The sequence below is a fragment of the Salvelinus fontinalis genome, chromosome 35, assembly GCF_029448725.1.
Source record: "Salvelinus fontinalis isolate EN_2023a chromosome 35, ASM2944872v1, whole genome shotgun sequence".
NCBI classification, from domain to species: Eukaryota; Metazoa; Chordata; class Actinopteri; order Salmoniformes; family Salmonidae; genus Salvelinus; species Salvelinus fontinalis.
In genome coordinates this window covers 4,901,731-4,921,252 of record NC_074699.1, presented here as the reverse complement: position 1 = coordinate 4,921,252, position 19,522 = coordinate 4,901,731, and the positions used below count along the sequence as shown (strand labels likewise).

General features: G+C 42.7%; 1 long non-coding RNA gene across 1 annotated transcript; it reads right to left on the bottom strand.

The window, feature by feature from the left end:
• Positions 1-16,296: 16,296 nt before the first annotated feature.
• LOC129834277 (uncharacterized) lies at positions 16,297-19,120 on the bottom strand. Its single transcript, XR_008756230.1, has 3 exons — positions 18,011-19,120; positions 16,559-17,361; positions 16,297-16,441 (listed from the first exon to the last, which is right to left on the bottom strand). It is a non-coding gene; the product is annotated as an uncharacterized LOC129834277 (long non-coding RNA).
• Positions 19,121-19,522: the final 402 nt, after the last annotated feature.

The window sequence follows — 19,522 nt, the reverse complement described above, 5'->3', positions numbered from 1 at the left end:
TGGTCAGAGCGTGAGTTGGGGTGGGCATTCTATGTTATGTGTTTCTATGTTTAGGTTATTTGTCTATTGGCCTGCTATGGTTCTCGATCAGGGACAGGTGTTTTACGTTTCCTCTGATTGAGAACCATATATAGGTAGGCTGTTCTCACTGTTTGGTTGTGGGTGATTGTTCCTATGTCAGTGTTTGTGCCACACAGGACTGCTTCGGTTTTGTCACGTTTGTTGGTTGCTTTGTATTTTGAAGTGTTTTGTTGACTTTCATTAAATAATGAACACTAACCACTCTGCATTTTGGTCCTCTCCTTCTGTCAGCGAGGACAGCCGTTACACCTTTGCGTATTTGGTTATTATTCTACACACTGGCTATTATTCAAATGAGCTCTGCCCCCAAATAAGATTACATTTGGTTGGTCCGGACCGAATCAAATCTAAATCCATCATAGACGTTTATGTTTCACAAGTTTGGACATCTTAGCACAGCACACTAGGGTAGAGTACAGTAAAGTAGAATATAGTTCAGTTCAGTTGAGTACAGTACAATTCAATACAGTACTGCTCCCGAGTGGCTCCATGGTCTAAGGCACTGCATCTCAGTGCAAGGGGCGTCACTACAGTCTCTGGTTCAATTCCAGGCTGTATCACACCCGGCCGTGATTAGGAGTCCCATAGGGAGGCGCACAATTGGCCCAGCGTCGTTGTAAATAAGAATTTGTTCTTCACTGACTTGCCTAGTTAAATATAGGTTAAATTAAAAATACTGTACTCTGCTCTACAGTACTGTACTGATCTATACTCTACTTTACTGTCTGTTCTGTACTGTACTCTACTGTGCACTACTGTACTGTTCTGTGCTGTCCAAACTTGTGAAACATAGACGTCTATGTTTGGGCCAAATCAAGGCCAGTCCAAGAAACGACATCTGTGGAAGACCGGGAGGACAGACCAAATTTCCACTACTTTTTCAAATTCAATGGACATTGGTGAGAGCTCAGTAAGTGAGGATGATGGTTACAGTAAACGGAAAGAGAGGGGGCTCATGGGTAGGTGTCAGTAAGAGTCAGGAGAGGTGACATTAACACAGAGAGAGAGAGAGAGAGAGAGAGAGAGAGAGAGAGAGAGAGAGAGAGAGAGAGAGAAAAAACACAGTTATGAGCTGAACATAACTGTGTGCCAGTGGAATGGGGGACAATAGCAGATGACCCAACTGTGGTTTGTGACTACTATGATTTCGCATCGTAGCCAATTCAATTGCAGTAATACCGTTACAGATTATTATTGTTTTTTACAGGTAACAGAATTACAAGCTTTATTCACTTAATAATTCATAAACAAAATGTATATAAGTTAAAACTATAACTCATTGGTAGGTCTACCTTTACTTGTTAGAAAATATTTTAACACTAGAGAGGCCGAGAGCGAGGCAAAACGAATGTAAAAAAAAATTGTACTCTGCCATTTTTAAAGTCATGTCCCCTCCGTTCTTGACTTTTCCTAACTATGTCCGTGTTAGAATCTTTATATCACAAACAGAATTGCATTTTAATCGATAGCAATTTGAATGCACAGTGATACCGTGACGAGATCCCGAGGCCCGTTGTCGTGCCATTCTTCTGCCCACCATCACTTCTTGTTTCAGCATGATAAAGCCCCATGTCGCAAGGTTCTGTACACAGTTCCTTGAAGCTGAAACTGTCCCAGTTCTTCCATGGCCTGCATACTCACCAGACATGTCACCCATTGAGCATGTTTGGAGTGCTCTGGATCTAAGTTTATGACAGCGTGTTCCAGTTCCCGTCAATATCCAGCAACTTCGCACAACCTTTGAAAAGGAGTGGGACAACAGCCTGATCAACAGCCTGATCAACTCTATGCGACGGAGATGTGTCGCGCTGCATGAGGCAAATGGTGATCACATCAGATACTGGCTGGTTTTCTGATCTACCTGCCTAACTTTGTTTTAAGGTATCTGTGACCAACAGAAGCATATCTGTATTCCCAGTCACGTGAAATCCATAGATCAGGGCCTAATTTATTTATTTCAGTTGACTGATTTCCTTATATGAACAGTAACTCAGTAAAAAAATTGAAATGTTTGCATCTTAAGTCTAATTTCACACACATACAAATAATAATAATAATCCAAATAATAATCATAATCATAATAATAAAGACAATAGTAAAGTGACAATGGGTGACAATATTATCACTTGTCAAATTGTAAATGAAGAGAAATCCTCCTACAGAGTGACATGCCGGTAAGACGTTTCGATCATATACTGTAGTTTCATAAAGAGCAGATTCTGCAGTTTCTAAAACACTTACCTTTGTCTATTTCAATATATAACTTTTTCCAAGAATATCCGCTGTTCTATGTGCTCTACATATGAGCATGCGGCAGGTGTCCACGTACAAAGTTGGTCTCCCCTTTGCTGCTATAACAGCCTCCACTCTTCTGGGAAGGCTTTCCACTAGATATTGGTTCATTGCTGCGGGGACTTGCTTCCATTCAGCCACAAGAGCATTAGTGTGGTCGGGCACTGATGTTGGGCGATTGGGCCTGGCTCGCAGTCGACGTATTCAACCCCTTTGTTATGGCAAGCCTAAATAAACCTAAATAAGTTCAGGAGTAAAGATTTGCATGGACTCACTCTGTGTGTCATAATAGTGTTAACATGATTTTTGAATTACTACCTCATTTCTGTACCCCACACATACAATTATTTGTAAAGGTCCCTCAGTCGAGTAGTGAATTTCAAACACATATTCAACCACAAAGACCATGGAGGTTTTGCAATGCCTTGCAAAGAAGGGCACCTATTGGTAGATGGTTAAAAAATAAAAAGCAGACATTGAATATCCCTTTGAGCATGGTGAAGTTATTAATTACACTTTGGATGGTGTATCAATATACCCAGTCACTACAAAGACGTAGGCATCATTCCTGTGACTTTAAAACAGTTTGAGTTGAATGGCTGTGAAAGGAGAAAACTGAGGATGGATCAACAACGATTTAGTTACTCCACAATACAGAGTGAAAAGATAAAAGCATGTACAGAATAAAAAATGCATCCTGTTTGCAACAAGGCACTACAAGAATCCTGCAAAAAGTGTGTCAAACCAATTCACTTTTTGTCCTATATAGAAAGTGTTATGTTTGGGGCAAATCCAATACAACACATTACTGAGTACCATTCTCCAAACTTTCAAATATAGTAGTGGCTGCATCATGTTATGGGTATGCTTGTAATCATTAAGGACTGGGGAGTTTTCCAGGATTAAGAAAACGGTATGCAGCTAAGCACAGGCAAAATCCTAGTGGAAAACCTGGTTCCATCTGCTTTGCACCAGACACTGGGAGATTAATTCAGCTTTCAGTAGGACAATAACCTAAAACACGAGGCCATATCTACACTGGAGTTGCTTACCAAGAAGACAGTGAATGTTTCTGAGTGGCTGAGTTACAGTTTTGACTTAAATCTGCTTGAAAATCCTTGTCAAGACCAGTAAATGGTTGTCCAGCAATGATAAACAACCAGTTTGACAGAGCTTGAAGAATTTTGAAAAGAATAATAGCCATATGTTGCACAATCCCGGTGTGGAAAGCTCCTAGAGACTTACCCAGGAAGACAGCTGAAATCGCTGCCAAAGATGCTTCTACAAAGTTTTGACTAAGGATGTGAATACGTAGGTAAATGAGGTATTTCTGTATTTAATTTTCAAAACATTTGCAAAAATGTTTTAAAACATGTTTTCATTTTTTTATTATAGGGTATTGTGTGTAGACGGGTGAAATGTTTTATTTATTTAATAAACTTTGATTTCGGGCTGTAACACAACAAAATGTGGAATGAGTCAAGAGGTATGAATACTTTCTGAAGGCACTGTATATCCTGCATGGTCAATCTTATGCTTTTAACGCTACAATCCGCAGTTGTTACATCCATTGTTGGACTTCCAAATTAATAATATATACCCCTTGATTCTTGAAGAATGAAACTTGTAAATGCCAATTGCCGTTCCCCATCAGAACCCAAAATATCAGCTTGTCTTACTCCAATGTGTGTAAATGTAAACACTGTGTAGCCTCAAAACATTGGTCACATTGGTGACGGTCCCGGCATTGCTCTGTCTATGAATGTGAGAGTGGTTGCATTTCTCCAGGCCCACCCCTCAGCTTTTTAACCAAAACAGAGGCAGGGTCCCAGCAGATTCTAGCTTTAAGATTCATTTTACAGCAGGAGTATAATGGGAACTATATTTTATGAATTGAGATCTACAGAACCCTTAATAATAATTGATGACTTATGTTAGGAGTAGGGAACACTGTTCCTCAAGTGTTGCAGGTACGGCAGGATTTTGTTCCAACTAGGCACCACACCTGGCCAACTGAGCTAATTAATCAGTTCAGTGATTGCCTACATTCAGCCCACCTGGTGTTCCAGGTCGGTTAAATAAAAAACATGAAGTGCCTGCTGCACTCCAGGACCAGGGTTGCCTACCCCTGATCTACCTGCTGTCTCTACTAAGGTATGCTGCTCTCCAACATGCACGCTGTACATCTCAGTGGAATAGAAGTCAAAGAAAAACAACAATAAATATTTTTTTAATCTATTTGAAAATCCCTGACGTACTGTCTCCTGGAGCGATTAATATTTCAGAGAAAACTCAGGAGAAAACAAACTCCAAATGGGGTTTAAAACATCAAGGCAAAAACAACAACTCACTGCAAACTGAGGTTTTCATTTCAGTGGGCTATGACTCAGTATCAACTTAACCTATATACTCTTACCACTAGAGAACTGCCCAGTCCCAAATAAATCCCTATTATTTTATCGCTGTGTGTCGATGAATGGAAAGGAGGTAAAGAAAGGGCATTATATGCGAACGTTGCTGCTATCTAACTTTAGGAGTGCATCGCAGCAGTTTAAATCAGCATCCTCTCTTTATTCCCCCCTGTCCCTATACATTGATGTGGAGAAACTTTACAGGTGAAAGCAAATTCCTTGTGGGCACCTACCACATTGCTTTCACCTATCCTGTGCTTTCAGATCATTGCAGGAGAGGATGAAGGAGAGGAGACAAGGGAATAGGAAGAAGGGAGGACGCATTTTAAAGTATTGGAGCAGGCCACTAGACAGTTAGTAATAATAATCAGTTTATGAGGCCTTTCTGTTGCCTCTCAGGGAGTCTGTTGCCACTCAGGGACTCAGTCAGACCTTCGAGGGTTTTTTGAAGTGCAGATTTCTAGAATACTAATCCTGTTTTGTCAGTCTTGAAGCACTGTAGCACCTGGGCCAAGAAGACACATCCCCCTTGTGTCACCTGTCACTCAATCATCAAGCACACACACACACTTCAATGATGCCTCTACACACTCCTGAACAAATTCCCTCCCTCCTGACACATACAGTCATGCAAGCACACACACACACACACACACACACACACACACACACACACACACACACACACACACACACACACACACACACACACACACACACACACACACACACACACACACACACACACACACACACACACACACACACACACACACACACACACACACACACACACACAGAGAGAGAGAGAGAGACCTCACAGACATCTAGATCAAAACAAACACTCCTCCAGTCTTCCAACACAAAACACCTCTCCAGCTCTCCGGACGGACGATTTGAAACGATTAGTCACGTCTGAGATGAGGCGATAACAATAAATGAATCAACTTCCATCTGAAAAACGCTCCTCCTCAGTAAGACAGAGGTATTGGTGAGCAGGGGAACTCAATCTGTTCCCTTCTCTCTGGTGAGAAGCCATTTACAGAGGAGCTCTTCAAGCCTGCATGGTTCCCCTTTCTTCCATAAAACCGCATTTTGCCATTCCCTGGAGTCTGAAGGTGGTTTTTCTCTCTTTTGATGAAAGGTAATCCAATTGCACACTGAGCAAAGGTGGGGAGCACGTTTTGGAGCAGGATTGAGGATAGGCTTTCGGATGCTTTCAGAAAAAAAGCATGTGAAAAAGTAGTTTGCTATTCAGTCAGTTACAGTGCTCCCTGCTGTACCATGTCAGGGTGCAGACAGGTTCTGAACATGACAATGGGATTCTGGGAAATGTGAAAAGCTAATTGGAAATCGTACAAGTACAGCTTATTGTAAATGTTTTGGATTGTGGTGTAATTAAAAAAAAATGTATTTCACATTTATTTAACCAGGTAGGCTAGTTGAGAACAAGTTCTCATTTACAACTGTGACCTAGCCAAGATAACACAAAGCAGTGCAACACAAACAACAACATAGAGTTACAAATGGAATAAACAAACATACAGTCAATAACACAATAGAGAAAAAAGTAGATATACAGTAAATACAGTGCAAATTAGGTAAGATAGGGGAGGTAAGGCAATAAATAGGCCATAGTGGCAAAATAATTACAATTTAGCAATTAAACACTGGAGTGAAAGATGTGCAAAAGATGAATGTGCAAGTAGAGATACTGCGGTGCAAAGGAGCAAAAAAAAAAAATAACAGTATGGGGATGAGGTAAATGGATGGGCTATTTACAGATGGGCTATGTACAGGTGCAGTGATATGTGAGCTGCTCTGACAGCTGGTGCTTAAAGTTAGTGAGGGAGACATGGGTCTCTAGCTTCAGTGATTTTTGCAAATCGTTCCAGTCATTGGAAGCAGAGAACTGGAAGGACAGACGGCCAAAGGTGGAATTGAGCTTGGGGGTGACCAGTGAAATATACCTGCTGGAGCGCGTGCTACGGGTGGGTGCTGCTATCGTGACCAGTGAGATGAGATAAGGTGGGGCTTTACCTAGCAAAGACTTATAGATGACCTGGAGCCAGTTGGTCTGGCGACGAATATGAAGCCAAGGCCAGCCAACGAGAGCATACAGGTTGCAGTGGTCGGTAGTATATTAGGCTTCGGTGACCAAACGGATGGCACTGTGATAGACTGAATCCAATTTGCTGAGTAGAGTGTTGGAGGCTATTTTGTAAATTACATCGCCAGGATAGTCAGTATTACGAGGGTATGTTTGGCAGCATGATTGAAGGATGTTGCGAAATAGGAAGCCGATTCCAGATTTAATTTTGGATTGGAGATGCTTAATGTGAGTCTGGAAGGAGAGTTTACAGTCTAACCAGACATCTAGGTAAGTGTAGTTGTCCACATATTTTAAGTCAGAACCATCCAGAGTAGTGATTATTGTTATTATTTATTTTTTATTTTTTTTAACTTTATTTAACTAGGCAAGTCAGTTAAGAACAAATTCTTATTTTCACTGCCTGTTCAGGGGCAGAATGACAGATTTGTACCTTGTCAGGTCGGGGATTTGAACTTGCAACCTTTACGTTTACTAGTCCAATGCTCTAACCACTAGGCTACCCTCATGGCCACATGATGGCAGGTGCGGGCAGTGATCGGTTGAATTTAGTTTTACTTGCATTTAAGAGCAGTTGGAGGCCAAGAAGGAGAGTTGTATGGCATTGAAGCTCGTCTGGAGGTGAGTTACCACAGTGTCCAAAGAAGGGCCAGCAGTATACAGAACGGTGTCGTCTGCGTAGAGGTGGATCAAAGAATCACCAGCAGCAAGAGCGACATCATTGATGTATACAGAGAAAAGAGTCGGCCCGAGAATTGAACCCTGTGGCACCCCCATAGAGACTGCCAGAGGTCTGGACAACAGGACCTGTGTCCGATTTGACACACTCTGTCTGAGAAATCAGTTAGTGAACCAGGCGAGGCAGTCATTTGAGAAACCAAGTCTGTCGATAAGAATGTGGATTTCACGCACTCTGTCTGAGAAGTAGTTGGTGAACCAGGCGAGGCAGTCATTTGAGAAACCAAGTCGGTCGATGAGAATGTGGTGATTGGTACGGTGGGATTCGAAATGGTCGGTGATCTGTTTGTTAACCTGTTTGGCGTGCAAGCCCGACGTCGGTACATTTATGACAACAGCCACTTCAAGTGCAGGGCGCGAAATTCAAAAGATATATTTTTTAAATATTTAACTTTCACACATTAACAAGTCCAATACAGCATATGAAAGGTACACATCTCGTGAATCCAATGTGCATATTTCAGGTATAAATCATAGTTTACATTGCAGCTACATTCAGAAATTGCACCGAAAGCAGCCATAATGTTTACAGACACCAACGTCAAATACCTAATTACTCATCATAAAACATTTCTGAAAAATACATAGTGTACAGCAAATGAAAGACAGGCATCTTGTGATGCCAGACAATATTTCCGATTTATTTAGTGTTTTACAGCGAAAACAAAATGTAGCATTATATTAGCTTAGCACAATAGCCAGAAACACTTGGGCGCCGGCGACTACGACAGATATATGAAATAACATCATAAATTGGGTCTTACTTTTGCTGATCTTTCATCAGAATGTTGAACAAGGTGTCCTTTGTCCAGATGAGTCGTTGTTTGGATTCAGAATGGCAGCTTTCTCTCTCCATTTAGCAAGCGCGCTAGCCGGGTTGCACGGATCTCTCCATGTAAACAAACGGAAGAGAACGGAACACGGCAAAACTCCCGAAAAAAATTCAATAATCTGATGAAACTATATTGAAAAAACTTACTTTACGATGATATGGTGACATGTATCAAATAAAATCAAAGCCGGAAATAATAGTCGCCTATAACGTCAGCAAAACAAAAGGCAACCCCACTGTCCAAATTGCGTTCTTCAGAGTACCGGAAATGGGGTACACGTCATTCCAAGAGGATTTATTCCATCCCAGATCGAGATAATCACCTCATTTCTTCTCTCACAGCCTTCTTGACACCCGGAGGAAGGTGTATGAAGTGTACGTAGACTCTTACGTTCATTGCCCATGTATAGGCATGAAGTTGAACAGAGCATCGGTTTCAGACTTTGAACTTCCGGGTCAGGAAAAGTGCTGCAGAATGAGTTCTGTTTCACTCAGAGAAATAATTCAAACGGTTTTAGAAACTAGAGAGTGTTTTCCATCCAATAGTAATAATAATATGCATATTGTACGAGCAAGAATTGAGTACGAGGCCGTTTGAAATGGACACATTTTATCAGGCTACTCAATACTGCCCCTTGCAGCCATAAAAAGTTAACTTGGCTTCCGAAGACCTTAGAAAGGCAGGGCAGGATAGATATAGGTCTGTAGCAGTTTGGGTCTAGAGTGTCTCAATGATGTCACAGTATTGTCTCTTATCGATGGAGGTTATGATATCGTTTAGGACCTTGAGCGTGGCTGAAGTGCACCCATTACCAGCTTGGAAACCAGATTGCATAGCGGAGAAGGTACGGTGGGATTCTAAATGGTCGGTGATCTGTTTTTTAACTTGGCTTCCGAAGACCTTAGAAAGGCAGGGTAGGATAGATATAGGTCTGTAGCAGTTTGGGTCTAGAGTGTCTCCCCTTTGAAGAGGGGGATGACCGCGGCAGCTCTCCAATCTTTGGGGATCTCAGACGATACGAAAGAGAGGTTGAACAGGCTAGTAATAGGGGTTGCAAAAATTTTGGCCGATAATTTTAGAAATAGAAGGTCCAGATTGTCTAGCCCTGCTGATTTGTAGGGGTCCAGAACATCAGCTCTTTCAGAACATCAGCTATCTGGATATGGGTGAAGGAGAAATGGGGGAGGCTTGGGCGATTTGCTGTGGGAGGTGCAGAGCTGTTGAACAGGGTAGGGGTGGCCAGGTGGAAAGCATGGCCAGCCGTAGAGAAATGCTTATTGAAATTCTCAATTATTGTGGAATTGTCGGTGGTGACAGTGTTTCCTAGCCTCAGTGCAGTGGGCAGCTGGGAGGAGATGCTCTTATTCTCCATGGACTTTAGTGTCCCATAACTGTTTGGAGTTAGTGCTGTAGGATGCAAATTTCTATTTGAAAAAGCTAGCCTTTGCTTTCCTAACTGCCTGTGTATATGGGTTCCTAACTTCTCTGAAAAGTTGCATATCGCGGGGGCTATTTGATGCTAATACCATACGCCACAGGATGTTTTTGTGCTGGTCAATGGCATTCAGGTCATGGGCTATATCTGTTCCTGGTTCTACATTTTTTGAATGGTTCATGCTTATTTAAGATTGTGAGGGAATCACTTTTAAAGAATAACCAGGCATCTTCTGCTGACGGAATGAGGTCAATATTCTTCCAGGATACCTGGGCCAGGTCGATTAGAAAGGCGTGATCGCTGAAGTGTTTTAGGGAGCGTTTGACAGTGATGAGGGGTGGTCGTTTGACCGCAGACCCATCACGGACGCAAGCAATGAGGCAGTGATCGCTGAGATCCTGGTTGAAGACAGCAGAGGTGTATTTGTAGGGCAGGTTGGTTAGAATGATATCTATGAGGGTCCCTGTGTTTATGGATTTGGGGTTGTACCTGGTAGGTTCATTCATAATTTGTGTAAGATTGAGGGCATTAAACTTCAATTGTAGGATGGCCGGGGTGTTAACATGTCCCAGTTTAGGTCACCTAACAGCAAGAGCTCTGAAGATGGATGGGGGGCAATCAATTCACATATGGTGTCCAGGGCACAGCTGGGGGCTGAGGGGGTTCTATAACAAGCGGCAACGGTGAGAGACTTGTTTCTGGAAAGGTGGATTTTTAAAAGTAGAAGTTCAAATTGTTTGGGCACAGACCTGGATAGTAAGACAGAACTCTGCAGGCTATCTCTGCAGTAGATTGTAACTCGGAACAATCGCTGAATCGCAGAGGTGATTTTTTAAAAGATGAACAGAATAACATACAGAGGCGTAGCTCAGACCATCTAGCACACCACCCTAAACTAATCTAGGCTGATTTTGATGATACTCTTTTTTAAACAACCCCCACTTGAACCTCTAAATACATCCAAATAGGACCCTAGAAGGACATTGTTTATTTCATCTCAACCCATCTTGTTGCTATTTATTGATTGACTATGACTTTCCAAATAGCCCAACACTGCTATTTGTAAGATTCATTTTAAGTGAATGTTGTGATTTTAACCATTCCTGAACCTGTGACCAGAAACTAGCTACATAGGGGCAATACCAGAATAAATGATCTAGTGATTCTGTCTCTTCGCAACAAAATCTATAGAGCTGAGATTGTTGTATGACCAATATATAGCGTTATGTTGGTGGCAAGAATTTTGTATAATCATTTAAATTGAAGACCTGATTGGTGGAGTGCTGCAGCGATCGTTATCCTTCTGGAAGGTTCTCCCATCTCCACAGAGGAGCTCTGTCAGAGTGACCATCGGGTTCTTGCTCACCTCCCAGACCAAGGCCCTTCTCCCCCGATTGCTCAGTTTGGCCGGGCGGCCAGCTCTAGGAAGAGTCTTGGTGGTTCCAAACTTCTTCCATTTATTAATGATGGAGGCCACTGTGTTCTTGGGGACCTTCAATGCTGCAGAAATGTTTTGGTACCCTTCCCCAGATCTCTGCCTTGACACAATCCTATCTCGGAGCTCTACGGACAATTCCTTCGACCTCATGGCTTGGTTTTGCTCTGACATGCACTGTCAACTGTGGGACCTTATATACACAGGTGCGTGCCTTTCCAAATCATGTCTATAATAATTGCATTTACCACAGGTAGACTCCAATGAAGTTGTAGAAACATCTCATGCATGATCAATGGAAACAGGATGTACCTGAGCTCAATTTCGAGGCTCTTAGTAAAGGGTCAGATTAATAAGTTCTTGTAATAAATTTGCCGAAAATTTTGAAAAACCTGTTTTTGCTTTGTCATTATGGGGTATTTTGTGTAGATTGATGAGGATTTATTTTATTTTTCATCCATTTTATAATAAGACTAACGTAACAAAATGTGGAAAAAGTCAAATGGTCTGAATAATTTCCCGAATGCACTGTATGTGTGACTCCACCATTTCGATTCATAACATCCTTTTTAACCATAATATTTGTTCTATCTTTTCTGGCGGATAAAACTGAAATTGTAACCAGCTTGGTATGGCTTGTTTTAGAAAGGGCGATACTTTAAACAAAATTACTTTTTTTATGAGTCAGAAATGGAAAGTTGGAATCTGTATAATGGCAAAAAGGCAATTTTTTATCAAAGGATGAGCCTTTCTTAATAATCTACTGGAGAACCATTTTGGGTTTAAGTATAACTTATGTATGAGTGAAGCTTTTAGTGAGAGGTTTAAAGCTTTAATATGTAATAATTTAGGCCCCCAAACCATATTCATTATACAAATAGGCATGTTTAATTGTGTCTGGCTTAACATTCCAAATAAAATGAAATATTGTTTACTCAAATGATTTAAAATACGAGATGTCTGGAGTAGGCAGCGCCATTAGTAAGTAAGTCAATTGTAATAGGACCAAAGAGTTAATCAATGTGATTGTAACGGCTTTCCTCTTCCTCTTCATCCGAAGAGGAGGAGTATGGATTGAACCAAGACGCAGCGTTGTGATAAGACATGATATTTAATAAACAAAACAGAAAACACAACGAACACTTGAATAATTACAAAACAATAAACGACGTAGACAGACCTGGACGACGAACTTACATGAAACACGAAGAACGCATGAACAGGAAAAATGACTACATAAAACGAATGAACAAACAAAACCGAAACAGTCCCATGTTGCGTAACATAAACAGACACTGACACAGGAGACAACCACCCACCACAAACAAAGTGAAAACACCTACCTTAATATGATTCTCAATCAGAGGAGATGAAAACCACCTGCCTCTAATTGAGAACCATATCAGGTACCCATAAACCAACATAGAAACACAAAACATAGACTGCCCACCCAAACTCACGTCCTGACCAACTAACACATACAAAAACTAACAGAAAACAGGTCAGGAACGTGACAGTGATTTTTCCTTAAATAGACAAGTATTTACTTCTCCATGGTTGAAAATCTATTTTTGCAAACTTTCTATTGAAATTGATTGTGTTAAGTACATTTTTGAAAATTGAGATGTGAATACCAAGTATGTCTACTTCACCATCCACCCATTTTATTGTTGAACTACAAGGTGGCGTAAACACAGTCTTTTAACGATCCAATAGGTAATATGGTACACTTGGCATAATTAGGTTTTAGTCCAGAGAGGCTAGAAAAGTGATCAAGGTCTTCAATGAAAAGTGCAGGGATTCAGATTGCGGACCACCCCTTTCTTGCCTTACTACACTGGGCTGGGCTTGTGATAACATATAATTCACAAGTGATAGGCTGATAATATTGTCACCCATCACACTGCTCTTGATTGAATCTTGTCTTTACATCTACCTAATAACATACAGTACCAGTCAAAAGTTTAGACACATCTACTCATTCAAGGGTTTTTCCTTATTATTACTATTTTCTACATTGTAGAAAAGTAGTGAAGACATCAAAACTTAAATAACACATACGGAATCATGTAGTAACCAAAAAAGTGTTAAATCAAAATATATTTTAGATTTTAGATTCTTCAAATAGCCACCCTTTGCCTTGATGACAGCTTTGCACACTCTTGGCATTGTCGGGACGTGATGAGCGTTAATGTGATGATTACTATTTATCAAAACATGACCTACTACTTTGAATTACTCACCTATTGATGATTTGCTGCGGCGGCATCTCCCGGTTGGTACAGGAGATGCAGTGGAATTGTCATTATTCATCGAATGGTATTATTCCCGTAGACCTCTGATCAGCATCAGTACCAGTGGGTGTTTGAGGTCTCAATTTTTGTGGTTGGCTGCCACATATTTCCTCAGGATTCTGATCTGATTCTTTTTGGTCATTACAGCTGCTGGAAAATGGGTTCCTTGGTCTCGGTCCACGGTTTCTCCTGGCAGCCCGAAACAACTGAAAACGGGGTTGAGCAAAAGAACGGCCATGGTTTCCACTGTGTCATTCGTTGCGGGCAGGGACTCTACCCACTTTATGAATGCGCAAGTCACTGTGAGGAGATACTTGTTGCTTCTTGCAGACTTGGCAACTGGGCCAACCCAGTCTATCTGGATTGAGCTCCAGGGGTAAGAAACTGGGAGCAAACTAGACACTCCCTCATGCAAACAGACAACAATTGAACGTGAAGAGCTTGTTCGAAAAAGAGAAAGCCAACTTGTGTCGGTCACGAGGGTCGACTGTCATGGTCCAGAAACCATTCGCCACATCGACGGTGGAGAAATACTTGTCGTTTGCCACCTTTGGCAACTCTTGGTCAAGCTGTTCATTGGCCAGCGAGACGATGGAACCAGCTCGTTGAGTTGTCTATGGTAAGTCGATGGTAAGACGCCATTTAACCGCTGGTTTCAAAACAGGCCACACAGGAGCGCTGTACATTTCCTGATTATCTGCTTAGCTAAGAGGGAGTCGATAATCTCTTGTACCGCTGCATATGCTGCAAGGGGAATGTTGTATTGTCTTAACCGTAGGAGCTGCTCTGGGTGGTGTAGGAATACACACCACATGAATACCGGTAACACCGCAATCCAGCGAGTCTGTCGACCAGATCTCTCTGTATTTGTTAAACAATTTCCGCAACGGATGTCATTCAGTGACATTGACAAGTGTGTCAGCCTCCGACCGGAGCTGTAGTACTTGTGCACGGGAACCAGGATGTGGTTCGGCGACATCGTACAGGTCTTCATCAGGTGGTGATGGCATGTCTACGGTGGGGGAATTATCGGCTGTTACCTCATCAGTGTGTACCTCACATGCAGAAGGAGATGAAGTGTCATCCTCCGTGACGGAGTATATCAACAGCTCGTTGTCAGAATTGATATCCAGCCTGAACGTCGATGTGTTGTCAAGTGGCAATACGGGTGCCATTGTGATTGCCTTTGACAGATGCTTGAAAAGCGTCCCTCCCTCACCACATAGGTCTAGGGAGGACGGAAGAGGCCCAATCATGGGACCAACAAGTTCAAAATCATGGAAGGAGTAATTCATCAATTTCCTAGCTGAGTGTGCCGAGGAATGGAAATATCCGCTTGAGTCAGATTCTGCACCAAGAGGTAAGTGGATCTAGCGGTTTAGCTCCAACAGCGGGTTACCATTGATAGTTAGCCCCAAGTCGAATAGTCGCGGAGAGGGTTGGAAGAACATAGCGGTGCCTTCCATCTGGTAGCCGGGCGCCAGGTTCAGTCTTACGGAAACCTCTGTGGTTCTTGCCGGTATCACCACGGCGGACTCAGTTATCACTTTACAAGTTTGAGGAGCTAAATGGAGACAAATCCACGAAAATCTGTTCAGCCACAAACACTAATCAGAGAAAAAAAAGACATGCTTGCCACCATCTTTAATGGTCCTCTTTGGGCGGTGGAGAGGAGTTGGAGTGGTCAGAGACAGTGTCACAGCCTTGTGGTCAGAGACGCCTAGCTCGATGACATCCAAGTCAGAAGCAGGGACATCACCAATGATAATGAGGTCCAATGTGTGTCCACGGTTGTACGTGGGGATCATGTTGCACATGATTTAGACAGTCCCGCATGTTAAGGAAGGCAGCAGCCATAGAGCAGTTGGGTGAGTCAACATGGATGTTAAAGTCTCCCAAAATGATAATGTTGGAGAAGGTGGAGCATACAGAGGTTATAAGTTCAGTAAACTCAGAATTAAGAAGCGCTTGTCTTTGGGGGGGGGGGGGGTGGGGTGGGATTTGGTTGTTTACATTTAAAGGCAAGGCACTCAAAAGACAGAAAATCTGCATCAGTCAGTGGATTTAAAATAAAGCAGTCTGTTTAAAAACAGCAATGCCTCCACTGTGACTATGGCTGGCGCCTCTTCAATGTATTTGCATACAGATGGAGCTGCTCCGTTAAGATGGTTTCAGTGAGGCTGTAACATAGACACAGATGGTGAGTTTAATAATAACGACCGTATAAACCAAGCGCAGCATCTGGACATGAAAACTGAACCAATACTGCCTGAAGGTTGATGTTAGTGAGTGCTAGATAAAGGGGAATTAATCAGGGTAGTGATGAAGTCCAGGTGTGCCTCATGATGAGGCACAGGTGTGCGTAATGAGGGTTGCCAGGACCCATGGTTAGTAAACTGGCGGCGTCGAGCGCCGGAGCGGGAGTAGACTTGACAGAGGCAGATCATGTCGAAGTCATTGTCAGAGATAAACTCATACACGATAGGGTGGTGGGATTGGTTGAAAAAGATTCATTTCATTTTGGTTAGGCCACATTTGTAGTGTGTGTGTGTGTGTGTGTGCGTGTCCATTTGTGTGTTTGTGAATATGAACTCAATTCACCTCTTGACCTCCTAATGAAAGTGTATTAATAAACAAACACACATATAGATGTTTGATGCTAGCAGCTTTATTAAAGATGCATGAATGACATAACACTTCAATCAGTATTAAAAAAGTACAGACAGTACAAAAAAAGTATAGAAAAGCATCCCCCGTCTTCGTAGGACGACTTTTTTTTTAGTTGTCGATTCTTGTCACTAAATTGAATTATCTGAAAGGGAGGGGAGAACATCAGAGTTCAGTTGACAGTGAACAACAGACGTCACCTGTATGAACGTAACATTCTCTGCATTTTTCTCTAAAAGTTTACAAAATGTTTTCCCGCCACCTTTCCAATCACCTCGACTGGCTACTAGGGGCATCAGGATCTTAGCTAAACCCCTTATCCCAGATGCAAAGATAGAGAGATCTGAAAGAGAGAGAGAGAAATACTATTTTCAGACATATGGACTGTGCCGCCTTGAAAACGCCTTGGCAACGCCTTGGCAACCGTTTGTTTGTCTGTAAGGGTACGCTATGGTATTTAAATGCCAACATGAAAGCATCTCTGGAGATAGATTCAAAGGCATTTTACTTGTCTGTAAAGGAATGCCGCTTCTGAAGCAGGACTAACGTACAGTAGGAGACCAGAACTATCAAATAATATTGAGCTAGCTGTGCGCAGGCCACTTTCTCCTTAAAAAGTATGTTTAGATACCGTGACTTATCAAGACATTTAGTAGAAAGGAAACACAACCAGCTACCCTACCATAAAACACAGCATAAAAACATCCCAGCAGCACATCAGTCAGCGGCGTGTATTGTTGTCAGGAAAACAATACCAGACATTCTATGCCGGAGCAGAATTCTACTTTCTGAAAAGGTACAGACACTTCCGATGCAGCACTTTATTTTCCTGAGAAATTCTCAATTGCCGCTATCAACGTGATACTGTAGCGACCGTCTATATCTGTAAAGGGCATGAGAGAGAGAGAGCGGGAGTAAAGTGAGATTGTGTATATTCGAAAGGTTATGAATTATCAAAAGGAATCATCCATCCATTGATCAATCAATCCCGCCAGCCCTTCTTTACCGCTGTGCAGCACTAGTGGTGAGCGCAGGGAGCTTCCGCCTGTTGCAGAGATGGAAAGTCTGAAAGGAGAAGAGAGGATGGGTTAGTACAACCCGGAACCAGTGGTGGAAAAAGTACCCAATTGTTACACTTGACTAAAAGTAAAGATATGTTATTAATAGAAAATGACTCAGGTAAAAGTGAAAGTCACCCAGTAAAATACTACTTGAGTAAAAGTCTAAAATGGTTTTAAATATACTGAAGTATAAAAGGTAAAAATAAAAGTATAAATCATTTCACATTCCTTATGTTAAGCAAACCAGACGGCACTTTTCTTTATATTTTTACGGATGGCCAGGGGCACACTTAAACACTTAGGCAATCATCTACTAACGAAGCATTTGTGCTTAGTGAGTCCGCCAAATAAGTGGCAGTACGGATGACCAGGGATGTTCTCTTGATAAGTGTGTGAATTGGGCCATTTTCCTGTCCTTCTAAGCATTCGAAGCAAGTACTTTTGGGTGTCAGAGAAAATGTATGGAGTAAAAAGCACATTATTTTCCTTAGGAACGTAGTGGAGTAAAAAAATATAAATTGTAAAGTACTGATACCTCAAAAAACAAATTAAGTAGTAATTTAAAGTTATTTTACTTAGGTACTTTACACCACTGAGTGGGACTTACTGTAACATAGGAAATAATAGATAAATGAGTAAGCCTACATTTTTACCATTGTGCCGTGCCTGTTGAGGAAGGGAAGAAATTGAACAATCTGACAGGGATAGAGGAAGATATAGAGGGAGAGAAGAGGGAAAAATGAACATGTCATATTCAAATATTGAAATACATACATTCATTTCTATGCGATTCACAAATACACCTGAATTTGAACTTTGATTAAGGACTCCATTCAATCCACATTGCGGAAGTTCATCGTTAAAGCGTGATTGAAATTTAAAGGCTGTTAAGGCGTTCCTCCTCCTCTCCATTTTCGGAAAAGGAGGAGTATTGAGGGAACCAAGGCGCAGCGAAGTTTGAACACATAATGATTTATTAAATAAACAAAATAGACAAAGACGAAAACGAACTATACTGGATATAACTAACAAAATAACAAAACGATGTAGACAGACCTGAACAAACGAACTTACATATACACGAAGCACGCTGACACAGGAACAGACTACATAAACCGAAACGAAACGAACAACCGAAACAATCCCGTATGGTGTAAGACATAACACAGACACAGGAGACAATCACCCACAAACACACAGTGAGAATGCCCTACCTAAATATGACTCTTGATTAGAGGAAAATGCAAACCACCTGCCTCTAATCAAGAGCCATACCAGGCAAACCGAAACCAACATAGAAACAGATAACATAGACTGCCCACCCAAAACACATGCCCTGACCAAAAACACATAAAAACTAACATAAATAGGTCAGGACTGTTACAGTACCCCCCCCCCAAGGTGCGAACGCCGGGCGCACCAGCACAAAGTCCAGGGGAGGGTCCGGGTGGGCAGTTGACCACGGTGGTGGTTCCGGTTCCGGACGCTGTCCCCATACCACCATAGTCACTCCCCTCTTCTGTCTACCCCTACCACTGACCACCCAAACATTACCTTCCCCTAAATAATCAGCTAGCACCGGAACAAGGGGCAGCACCGGGACAAGGGGTAGCACCGGGACAAGGGGCAGCACAAAAACAAGGGGCAGCACCAGGATAAGGACCATCACCGGAATAAGGGGCAGCACCGGGACAAGGGGCAGCACCGGGACAAGGGGCAGCACCGGGACAAGGGGCAGCACCGGGACAAGGGGCAGCACCGGGACAAGGGGCAGCACCGGGACAAGGGGCAGCACCGGGACAAGGGGCAGCACCGGGACAAGGGGCAGCACCGGGACAAGGGGCAGCACCGGGACAAGGGGCAACACCGGGACAAGGGGCAGATCCCGGCTGAAGGACTCTGGCAGGTCCATGCAGGCTGACGGCTCTCGACGCTCATGGCAGACTGACGGCTCTCTACGCTCATGGCAGGCTGACGGCTCTCGACGCTCATGGCAGGCTGACGGCTCTCGACGCTCATGGCAGGCTGACGGCTCTCGACGCTCATGGCGCTCTGACGGCTCTGGCTGCTCATGGCTCTCTGACGGCTCTGGCTGCTCATGGCTCACTGACGGCTCTGGCTGCTCATGGCTCTCTGACGGCTCTGGCTGCTCATGGCTCTCTGAC